The 11,517-nt window shown below is 37.0% G+C and overlaps 1 protein-coding gene across 3 annotated transcripts in view; it reads right to left on the minus strand.

Annotated features, from left to right (window-relative positions):
- The window catches only part of Appl (amyloid-beta-like protein), a 169,953-nt gene that overhangs the window by 111,653 nt on the left and 46,783 nt on the right, over positions 1-11,517 (minus strand). The window lies entirely within an intron of this gene.

Here is an 11,517-nt window from a genome sequence, read left to right on the forward strand (position 1 = left end):
CTCTATGTATCAACTGTCATGTTAAAAGTACGGTTCAAACAAGGTTTAAACCCTGATTAAGGACTATAATCGTATTTTTGTCGTGACAGCTGACACAGAGGAAAATTGCGAGTGCGTTCTTAAAATGTACTTATGCACTATACGCATCTTCATCATAATCGCAGCGCGTTTTAGTTGCGTCTGCGGCAAACCATTAAAGAAAATAAATATTTTCACAAAATATCTACAGTTAGTTATTCAAAATACTGATTTTCATTCATCATAACATTCTGTTTTATTTAACAGCCTAGTAAGGTTATGATTATCGATTATCGGCTGTTGCTACAGCCTAATAAATCTTTTGGTTACAGATGTTAATTAAGATATTTTGTTCCAAGTTTGGAACAATAATAGCTAACATAATTTGGTGCGTCATCACCATAAACTTCGAGATAATCTTCGGCTAATTGATTCTTATAGCGCCGAGTCAGCGTGTCTTGGAGCCTTGGAAACTTGGAAGTAGAGATCAAACTTGCAAAGTTATATTATTTGGAAGACATGCTGAAGCCCACGTTATTAGGGTAGGTACAACTTTTTTTTTTAATTACGATGACTTAGATACCTAATGTTGATGATGCCCGCGACTTCGTCCACGTGGATGTAGATTTTTGAAAATCTCGTGGGAACTCATTGATCTTCCGGGGTAAAAAGTAGCCTATGTCCATTTCCGGGATGCAGACTATCTATGTGCCAAATCTTTTTATTCATTGCACTAATCATTCATAACCTACATCATACATGTAACATGTTACCAGGTTGGTAACAATGTGACTTTTTCTGATACAAAAGTTAATATAGGTACTCACTCAAATTACATAAATTGTTGTAACTAGTTACCTACTCTCTTGAATCTAGATCAGAATAATACAGTTGAATATCTACGAAAGAAAAAGATAATCGTACTAACAGGCTTAAGATAAAAAGTATGAAATCTCTAAGATAAAATCGCAATGTATTTCCTTGTCTATCTTTTCAATCCTTACAATTCTTTTCTTTTGAAAGACGCGATGAAAGATTTTAGGATTCAAGACGTTTTCAGAACATTTTTCCTCTACCACGTCAAAAGTCTTTTATCAATCTGTTCCCGAAATGTGTCATATATATTTTGCGTTCGCGTAGGTACCCAATATTTTTCCTCCGAGCTCTTATGAGGAGGAAGGAAGTATACCTTTTATATTATATCAGCCATCAGGGTTGTTTTGTAATAATTTTATTTGAAATGCTATGATTTTTGTTAAAGCTAAGATAACCTTCAACTTAATATTTATGTAAATCATCTTTGTCTTACAAAGGAAGTTAAGGTTCTTATCCCTATTTGAATCTACCTGTTATTTAGTCTCTAGTCTCGTTTAATTTTGAAGGCGGATATTATTAATTATGGTTTAAATCTCCCCGATCTTCGATCAAAGTATCTATTATATTTTCTAAATGGAGCAATCTGATTGGTTGATCTTTTCCTAGCTCATACATTTTTATCTCGCATAATATCTCTGAAGGAGTCACCTCATTATTTCTTTTAAAATCTAGGTATACCTTATTTCTTGTTACAAGAATTTCCTTATTCAAATCCCAGAACTGTTTTTCAAGAAAATAAATTATTTAAAATAACTTATTTCTCTTGTTTCTGAAATGGTTTCTCGCTTTCTCCATTTGCAATAAATCTTCAAACACGACTAGGTACACAATTTTAAAATAACTCCAGAATCTAGAGTGCCATCTTCCTTCAACGGTGGTTGAGAAAAAGTTAAATTGGATATCTTTTCCATTTCTCGCTTTTACAATATAAAGTTTAACCTGAGAAATGTTCTTGAAATTGAATTGAGGTTAGCGCACAGTTCACCAAATTGAGGCATAATTGGTTTGAAATTCTGATTGTTGTGTTTTAGATATTTGCAATAAACTAGAATTAGTTTTAGAATTACAATTACAGTACGCGGTACAGACCAGAGATTTAGAAATTATAAAATTCCAAACGCCTACCTGAAATCGAACCTGGGACCTCCTACTGATAAAATCACAGCCACGAGTGATCACAGCGCTTACTACTGCGCCAGGGAGGCAGCAAAACCTACTAAGTATAATTTAGTTCAATAGAGCATTTTCTCCTTGTATACTTCTATACAATATATAGATTTCGAATTGTGTGGTAGTACATAGCTCCTCAATACTACGGCCGACAGAGCATCGGTAACGTTGTTCCACGCGAGCAACCTCAGCCTTCCACCCCATTTAACGCCCTGGTGGAGGCCTTACGTGTAATTAAGTTATGATAACACAGCTTTATAGGCATTATATAGGTAATGGAACCTATTGTAGCGCCAATTGAAAAGAAAATCAACATGATTTTAACCTTCAAAACGAATAAGTATAGTCCGCGACAGGTCGAGATGGCAATCGGGGTATGAGGCGGGAGCACGCCCCGCACACCCGCACGTCACCCGTGCTCGCTCGCACCGGATTAGCGCGGGAGGTGTTCAGGTATGCGGAGCGTTCCCGCCCGGTTGCCATCTCGACCTGTCGCGTAATACACCTACCTAATTAATAAATTGATAAAATTTACTAAGTTCGTAAATGTCTAGTATGGTATCAGATCCAAAACTCCTTGTATGAATTCAGGAATTTCAGGAAATATTATTTTGTTTTTGTTACCTCATCTGTTTTTAGGTTTCCATACCTCAAAAGGAAAAACGGAACCCTTATAGGATCACTTTGTTGTCTGTCTGTGTGTCTGTCTGTCTATCTGTCTGTCTGTCGGTCTGTCACGAAACTTACAGGGTTCTTCCCGTTGACCTAGAATCATGAAATTTGGCAGGTCTTATAGCAGACATCCGGGGAAAAATCTGAAAACCGTGAATTTGTGGTTACATTTCACAAAAAAAAAATTGTGGTCCTGAACTAATAATTAAAGTTTTCAATTTTCGAAGTAAGATAACTATATCAAATGGGGTATCATATGAAAGGGCTTTACCTGTGCAAAATAAATAAAAATCTGTTTTAGAATAAAACAGATTTTTATTTATTTTTATGCATCATAGTTTTTTGAATTATCGTGCAAAATACGACTAAAGTACGGAACCCTCGTTGCGCGAGAATGACTCGCAGGGTTTGTACCATAGTCCATGTTGACCAACGCGGATTGGCAGAGCTCACTCACCTTTGAGAACTTTATGGGAAGGCATAAAGATTTCCCACAACCTCCTAAATTAAGTAGACCAAAATATCAAGTGAGTGGAAGAGAGGCACTGGGCACAAGCGGCAAAAGACGGTAAACTGTTGAACCAAGCTAAGCGATTTAGCGTTCCGGTACGATACCGTGTAGAAACTAGAAACCAAAGAGGTATGGGTTCAATGAAACCTCCATACTTCCAGGTTAGCCCACTACTGTCTTAGACTGCATCATCACTTACCACCAGGTGAGGTTGCAGTCAAGGGATAACTTATATCTGAACAAAAAATAATCTTATATCCAATAGTAGACGTCCTTTTGTTAAGACCCTACAATATAATATGTCGGTGGTTAAGACGTAGACGTTCAAAAAGCAAATTATCTAACAAAGTGAACGTGTTATTGTACGTAAATCACCCCATAGAACAAACTAACCGGGCCCAGTAGTCGTATTCAGTGTATAATCAAACAAGTAGATTGGCCGGCACATGGTAACGCCTGGCGAAACAACCCTAAGCTAACAAATGACTCCATTTCCTACACGCTCGACTTTATTCCACCTTAAATGACCTTCCTCGGTGGCTTGGAAATGCCTTCAATTCGGTCATTGGGTTTCCTTTTACAAAAACCATTAATATAATTAGGATATCTGAAGTAATTGTTTGGCTTTATTATAAATTCTGATAGCTGAAGCTGTGATAGCCTAGCGGTTAGGACGTCCGCCTTTTAATCGGAGGTCGGGGGTTCGATCCCGGGCACGCACCTCTAACTTTTCGGAGTTATGTGCGTTTTAAGTAGGTAATTAAATATCACTTGCTTTAACGGTGAAGGAAAACATCGTAAGGAAACCTGCATGCCTGAGAGTTCTCCATAATGTTCTCAAAGGTGTGTGAGGTCTACCAATCCGCACATGGCCAGCGTGTAGACTATGGCCAAAACCCTTCTCACCCTGAGAGGAAACCCGTGTTCTGTAGTGAGCCGGCAATGGGTTGATTATGATGATTAGAAATTCTTCGAGGTGGGCTCTCGGTATTTTTAATCAGAGTTTGCTTATCCAGCTTATTTCATTTTTAAGTTAAGAATGAAAAGACATCTTCATGCATCATCACTTGCCAGCAGGTCTACTTGCAGCCAAGCGCTATTCTACATATTCTTATTTTTTTAAGTCTATCCAACTGGTAATCGATGTTTGACCTTATTTATAAGTACTACTTGGATATCTTTGCTACAACTTTTTAATACCTACGGCATCCACAATAACTCCTAATTACTCCTAACAAGGATCTGCTCTAACGTACAGTACTTTGTTATGAGAAAACCACATCAAGCCTAGCCCAGTAAGTATTTTTTCAGGGAATTCGTAATAAAACAATACCTTCTCAGTTCCGTTGTGAATGGAAAAAAATAGGTAGGTAATTGTACCTATTCTTTTTCAGATTCAAGAAGCAAAAGCAATCTTGTACTCATACCTATTTTTATCTTGGATCTAACAAAATGCAAGGAACGATTTTTAAAAATGGAATAGCTATTGTGCATCGTCAACTTGTACCCTGGAGTGCACTCGAAACGATTTCATACAACGGGTATTTACTCGTAGGTGTAATCAATGTGAGAGCAGTGCTGCAAGCACACCAACTTTTACAAGTGTAAAAGAGGAGTTTATTCGTAGCGCGCTCCAAACAAACGTAGTTTGGTTCCCATTTAAATATTAACCAATCAAACTCATGTTTAACTATACTCTATCCACGGAAAGAAGTTAGTACGGTTATTGTTAAACTTTGACCACCAATCAATTACAAAGGGGGTTGAATAAGTCAGTATTCTACATGACGTATCCTTCATGAAGCTATCCACGCAAGAAGTTAGTATAGGGCTCTCTCTGTTACATAAAATCCCATACAAATGACAGACGAAAATCTCAGGGCGGCGTTAACCATTTTGAGACACCAAGCAATCACGAACAAAACTATATTTTCGAATTGTTTTCGAATGTTTTTTTGAAAACATTTTCTAATTGAATATTGAATGTTTTTTGAAAACATAACATATTGGTTGGTGTCTCAAAATGGTTAACGCCCACTGAGGTTTTCGTCTCTATCATTTGTATGGGATTACGTAACAAAGAGAGCCCTATACTAACTTCTTTGCGTGGATAGAGTATAGAACCGTCATGAAGGTATGTAGAATACTGACTTATTCAAAGCCCTTCGTAATTGATTGGTGGTCAAAATTTAATAGTAACCGTAACGTAACTTTAACCGCCTGCAATGCAACTGAACCTACGGCTTCCATAACTCCGTGTGAACGAAGTCGCGAGAAATAGATAGTGTAAAACAAATGAATCTATGAAACTACTCGAAACTATTTGCCTTCGATAAACCTTCGTGCGCTCGTAAATATTCAGTTGCACTGCTTGTTTTGCTCTTAAAGTGTAATCGTTCCAGTGTGCAATGCAAAACATTTTCAGCGAGAATTACTAATGCTATTCTTTGTGCTACCTCCTACAGTTTTTATATGAATGTTGAATGAAAATCATGTTTTCGGTGTGTAGGGGTATGTATGTGAGTTTCTTCATTCCACCATAACCTCTAAATGCCTGAAAAGCTTTAGATGTATAATATCATTAGAATACTTACATCATCTCAAGTGACACTGGGATTATTTTTTTCAAATCAGTATGACCTATGTGCCCTCCGTATGGCACCATTTTCAAATATAAAAAAGTTAGATATCTGTGGTTCAATTCGTTTTTGGCAGGGGGTTGTGTTTTAATTTTTTAATTACGACTTGTTAATGGTTTTAATTGACCGATGTAAAACCTCTTGTACTTTGGCGAGTGTGTGAGTGTCACAGGGCTCAGGCATCAGTGGATTCAATATGTTAAAGAAAAAGAAAAGCTAAATGTTCTAGGCTGTAGTGTAGTGATATCCGGACGCCATCAAGCGCCAATATCCGGCCAGTTACAGCCGGCTACATGCGAGTTGCTCGAGGAAATGAGATTTTATCATTTTACCATTCTATTAATTCTCTCTCTGACTTTGATAGGTAGGTAACTAACTAGTGTATTTCAAAATAATATTTATCATAAGATGGCCATATCTAAGTAGAGAGTAGGTATAATTTTTCCATATTAAAGCGTTCATAGTATGCAGATACAAATTATTTTAATCAAGTCTAAATTCGAGTAAAAATAGAAACAAGGCAAATATTAAACCAAATTGATAGCACTAAAACAAACCATCCATTTCTGCAAATAGCAGGGTTAATTATTAAGAAAGCTGATGTGGAAGTGGGTAAGTCATGTCTATCTTAGAGCCGACGCGACGGCCGTAGAAGACGTGTTCTGAAGTGGAGACCACGTACCGATAAGCGCAGTGTAGCGACCTCCAGACCTCTGGAGAGACGACCTGAAAAAGGTGGCGGGATGCGGGTGTATGAAGAAGGTGGAAGAACGAGCTCGGTGGTTTGATCTTGAAAAAGCTTACCTATTTCCAGCAGCGGACCTATACAAGCTAATGAATTGGATAGATTGGATGAAGTCATAATTAACGAAATCGCAGAAAATACATAATTATGTATACTATAAACCCATGCCCACGACTTCACCCGCGTGGGGTCAAATTTTTGAAATCTGGTGAAAACTCTTTGATTTTCCGGGGTTAAAGAGTAGCCTATGTCACTCTCCAGGTCTTTAGCTATATCCATGCAAAAAAATCCGCCGAACCGTTGATTTGCTCCGTTGCGGCGTGATTGAAAACAAGCCAACAAACGAACACACTTTCGCATTTATAACATGGATAGTGATAGGCTAAATAGAGTTAGCCATATAACAAACAACAACTTCAAAGTTCAAACAGCATAAACATAATAACCAACCGTCCCCAGGGGCCTGCCATAACACTATTAATTGTTCAAACCGAGTGGGGCCTTCATAAATCCTTGAATTGTTATTCAAGCGTGCTTCCTAAGGTCACGCCCCGCCTTTATGGGCACAATAAAAAGCAAAACAACGCATCCATCTGACAGATGAGATCTGAAATGGGCTTTTCAGAGGAAATCATGGCCGCGAATTGCTCTAAATATCATACTTTGTATCAGCAATTTCGCACAAATTGCAACATTTCTCTTTTGCGAATGAGATGGCGAGTCCTTTTCTAAGTATTTATGGATATGTAAATAATAAAAATTAAAAATCTCCACAATACGGAAAAGAACGGGACTAACCGATATTGTTTTCAAAGTGTTTAGGTCGAAATGGAGGTGGGCAAGTGCATGGCTACAGGACTACAGATGACCGATGGACCCGTTTGCTACTGGAATGGAGACCACGTATCGGAAGGAGAAACTTTGGAAGACAACCATTCCGTTGGTACGGCGACATCACCAGGCTTGTGGAAAAAACTTGGAGGAGGCTCGCCCAATATCGGGAAGAATGGCGTGCGCGTGAGGCCTATGTCCAACAATGGATAAATAAGGACTAATAAAGAAGAAAGACGAAATTTTTTTTAAACGTGTAGCACACGGCACGGTTAACCGCTTTCCTTGATACCTAAGTATAACTAGTTTTTTCGGGAAAAAAGGGAAAAAATCTAAAGCAAACAACGAATCCATCTGACAGATGAAAATCTAAAATGGTTGTTTCAGAGGAAATCATAGCCACAAACTGCGCTGTACTTTGTATCAGCAATTTCGCTGAAGTTAGCTGCGTATTTGTTACAAGCTAAATTGTGCCACTTAAATACACAACATTGCAGCTTTTCTCTTTTGCAGAAATTTCGAGTAATTTTATGAATGTATGAATTCCATTTTCCTACCGATAAAACCATTTCGCGATGTTTTGTAAGAATTAGTTTTAATTTGTAGTTATAGAGCTCTCTCTATTTCAATTAAATTTTCAGCTTTCATAAAAAAACTAAGGTCTCGCACGCACTGGCTCTCTAGCCAGCGCGTGACCTTCTAGACCTTCGTTTTTTATGAAAGCTGAAAATTTCTCTGAATATTGTCCCCAACATAGGGAGGAACGATAAGTGACTATGAAGTTTAGATCATGGTGGCTGTGGTAGATAACAGATAATTAAGGCCCGGTGGTACCCATAGCTCTCCTTTACTACCTTTACCTTAGTCCATTACATTCAATTGTATCATTTTATATTTAGAAAAAAAAATGGTTTTTATTATCATCATCATCATCATCATCATCTCAACCCATCGCCGGCCCACTACTGAGCACGGGTCTCCTCTCAGAATGAGAAGGGCTTAGGCCATAGTCCACACGCCGGGCCAAGTGTGAATTGGTAAACTTGACACATCTTTAACAAATTTATGAGCGAATCTCCACAAGAAAGATTAGTCGGACTGATTATGCTCAGGCTGCAAAAGTAAAAAGAATTAAATGAATTTTTGTTCTAAGGTTGCTAAGGCTGCAGAAGTAAAGATAAATAAATAGCTTCTTGTAATTTATATCGTTACAAAAAGGAATGAAAAGGGGCATTCTGTACGTAACGCAAAAGTAGGTAATACAGTCCCAGCGTAACAGAAAAGTACCTACCTAATATCAACGAGAACGAAGAATGACAAAGTGACAGAGCCATCTAATTTGCTTTATAAGCCTTACAAAGATACGCACCCAACTCATTACCGCAAATTAGGTTAGAGAGCCTCTAGAAAAAATGAAAGGGCTTTTATTGAATGAATATTCTGAAAGATGGTCGTCGCGGTGATCATTAAAAATAATTATGGAGCCTCCGTCATACTAGCCGAGCTGTGTATTAAATAACTTAACACCTTTGTTACTGTAACACAAAGGAATAACAATCTAGTGAAATATGAGAGCCTGAAAACTCGCTTTATAAAGACCTATCTATCTTAATTTCTTTTTGAAGGAGAAATAATTAGCAATGTTTATCATAAACTAGCTGATGACTTCGTTCGCGTGGAATTAGGGTTTTTTAAACATCCAGTGGGAACTCTTTGATTATCTGAGATATAAAGTAACCTATATGTCACTCTCCAGGTCCTTATCTATACACATGCAAAAAATCACGTCAATCGCCGTTGCGGCGTGATTGAAGGACAAACCAACAAACAAACACACTTTCGAATTTATAATAAGGGTACTGATACCTAAAACTATCTTGATTTCCTATTTAAAGCCAACTTTGCAGTAAGATTTAAGAGTATGCCAGATGTGGGTTCAAATCAAAGTCAAAGTTAAACTTTTCAATTGTCATGAGTCATGACTGTAAGATATTATTTATGTTAAGTGTTCGAAGTTCGATAATTTAGTCCGAAGATTTAAAATCAAACAGGGTTAGATTTCTCCTCACAGACAACCACCAGGTTCAATTCTCTGTGTTTCTCCTACATCAATGGTAAGTGTGACCATTCGTATTAATTCACTCTGTTCTTCTACTGTTTGAAGAAGGACAGACTGTAGAGCTTTAAGGTATATTAGCGAAAAATAGATTATTAAAACAGTTAATCAAAATCCAGTAATAGGCACCTACTTGAGCTTTATCATTATTTAAAATATAATTTCTGACTAGTGGATTTATTAGAACACAGTAAAATTATAATAAAATAATGTTTCAGAAAGTATCCTGGAAATATCCAAGAAGAATCCTGGAAACTTGTTAAATACTCAGTAGATTTGTATTAAAGTATAGAAGGTCCATCTTAAATCTTCTAAGATCCTTGTAAAACGAGATGCAACACTTTAACATAAATAAGCAAAGTTTTTTTTCGCTAGTTACTTAAATGATAAAAGCGATCTAAAACTATTTACAACTGAATAAAATTAAGCTTTGATAAGGAGTTCTCTTTGAAAGCGTGCATACTCGTATCAGCTGAAAGCTATGTACATTCCATATTCCATATTCAGACAGCACCTAAGCGGGAGAACATTTTCACATGGACGAGATAGATAACTTTGTGCTGGCGTCGCGTCGCTAACACATAATGCAACAAATAAATTGAGAACGGCGTGACTTTGCACAGAAGTCCTTATCATAGAGTAGAGATGGAACATTTCACAGGTAGCATCTGAAAAATCATTTGTATCTAAGATTTGCTACCTTTAGTGTAGCCTATGAAAAATCAAAAAGTTTGAAAACTATTACCGACAATAACCCCCTTGACCTTCGACCTAAGCTAAGGCGGCTGGTGTCAGTAACACGCAACAAATAAATTTAGAGAGCGGTGTGACTAAGACTTTACACTGAATTCTATATTATTATCTTCCGTATAGAAGAGATGGACCACTTCACAGGTAGCATGTGATACATTTAATCTCGTTTGTTTAATTTCTCACGCGTTAAGTCGCTAAAGAGTGTGCAAGCGAGAACATTTGCATCTTTGCGAGTTAGAAATAGAAAAACATCTAGATGAAATACTAATAGCAAACGATTGTAAATGCGATAATTGGGAAATAACTTTCGGTGAAAAACCACCTGTGAAATATGTCAATGAAGCAAACGAGTGTAAACGCGAATCTGGCAAAGCACTTTCCGTGAAAAACCGTCTGTGAAATCACTGTGAAGAAGAAATAATTTCACCAAATGAAAACGATTTAAAAGTAGCAATAATGCCCATCTCTACTGAATCGTGCGAGAACAAATGATACGAGAAACGATTGTTTATAGCTCTTTTCTATAAACCGATCCTCTGAAGAGCGAAGGGGTAACAAAATAGACAACTATAGACATGATTTCTGAACGATTTTCACATTTCAGTTTTACATTTTTATATTTTCTTCGCTTTAATATTGTTCTTACTTCAGATACCTAATGTGTTTTTAACTCTAACGATGGAACATGTTAACATAGAAAAGGAATACCTACCTAAGTACTTCATAGTTTTGTTGTTTCATCTTTCTGAACATTTTTCAGCAAAACTTTATTTAGATTCTAAGGTCAATAAAAACACTGCTGGTAGAATGGTTTAGCTCTGAAATATATCTCAATTTATATTTCTACACAATAAATAAGTAAGTACTGGTACGTTATATATATATGTATATAGCTTGGCGACTGACAGTACATCTTTATGGGTATACTGTTTTACCCATTGTACCCATATTGTACCGCAATCGTGTGACATTATATTTTTGTATGATTAGGTCTAGTTTTTACTCACAATATAAGAAGTTACCGTTCAGATTGTCCACTAACACTTATTTTGATCTTTCTAAAATAAAATTAATAAACGTCAAATATGCGATAAAGAACAATGGGCAAAATGGTCCTCATCGCCTTTACTTATCTTTCGACCAAACGCATTTGCGCGCCGCGACGCGACGCTAAACGCCTTGATCT

Source organism: Maniola hyperantus, chromosome 16, assembly GCF_902806685.2.
Source record: "Maniola hyperantus chromosome 16, iAphHyp1.2, whole genome shotgun sequence".
Taxonomy (NCBI): domain Eukaryota; kingdom Metazoa; phylum Arthropoda; class Insecta; order Lepidoptera; family Nymphalidae; genus Maniola; species Maniola hyperantus.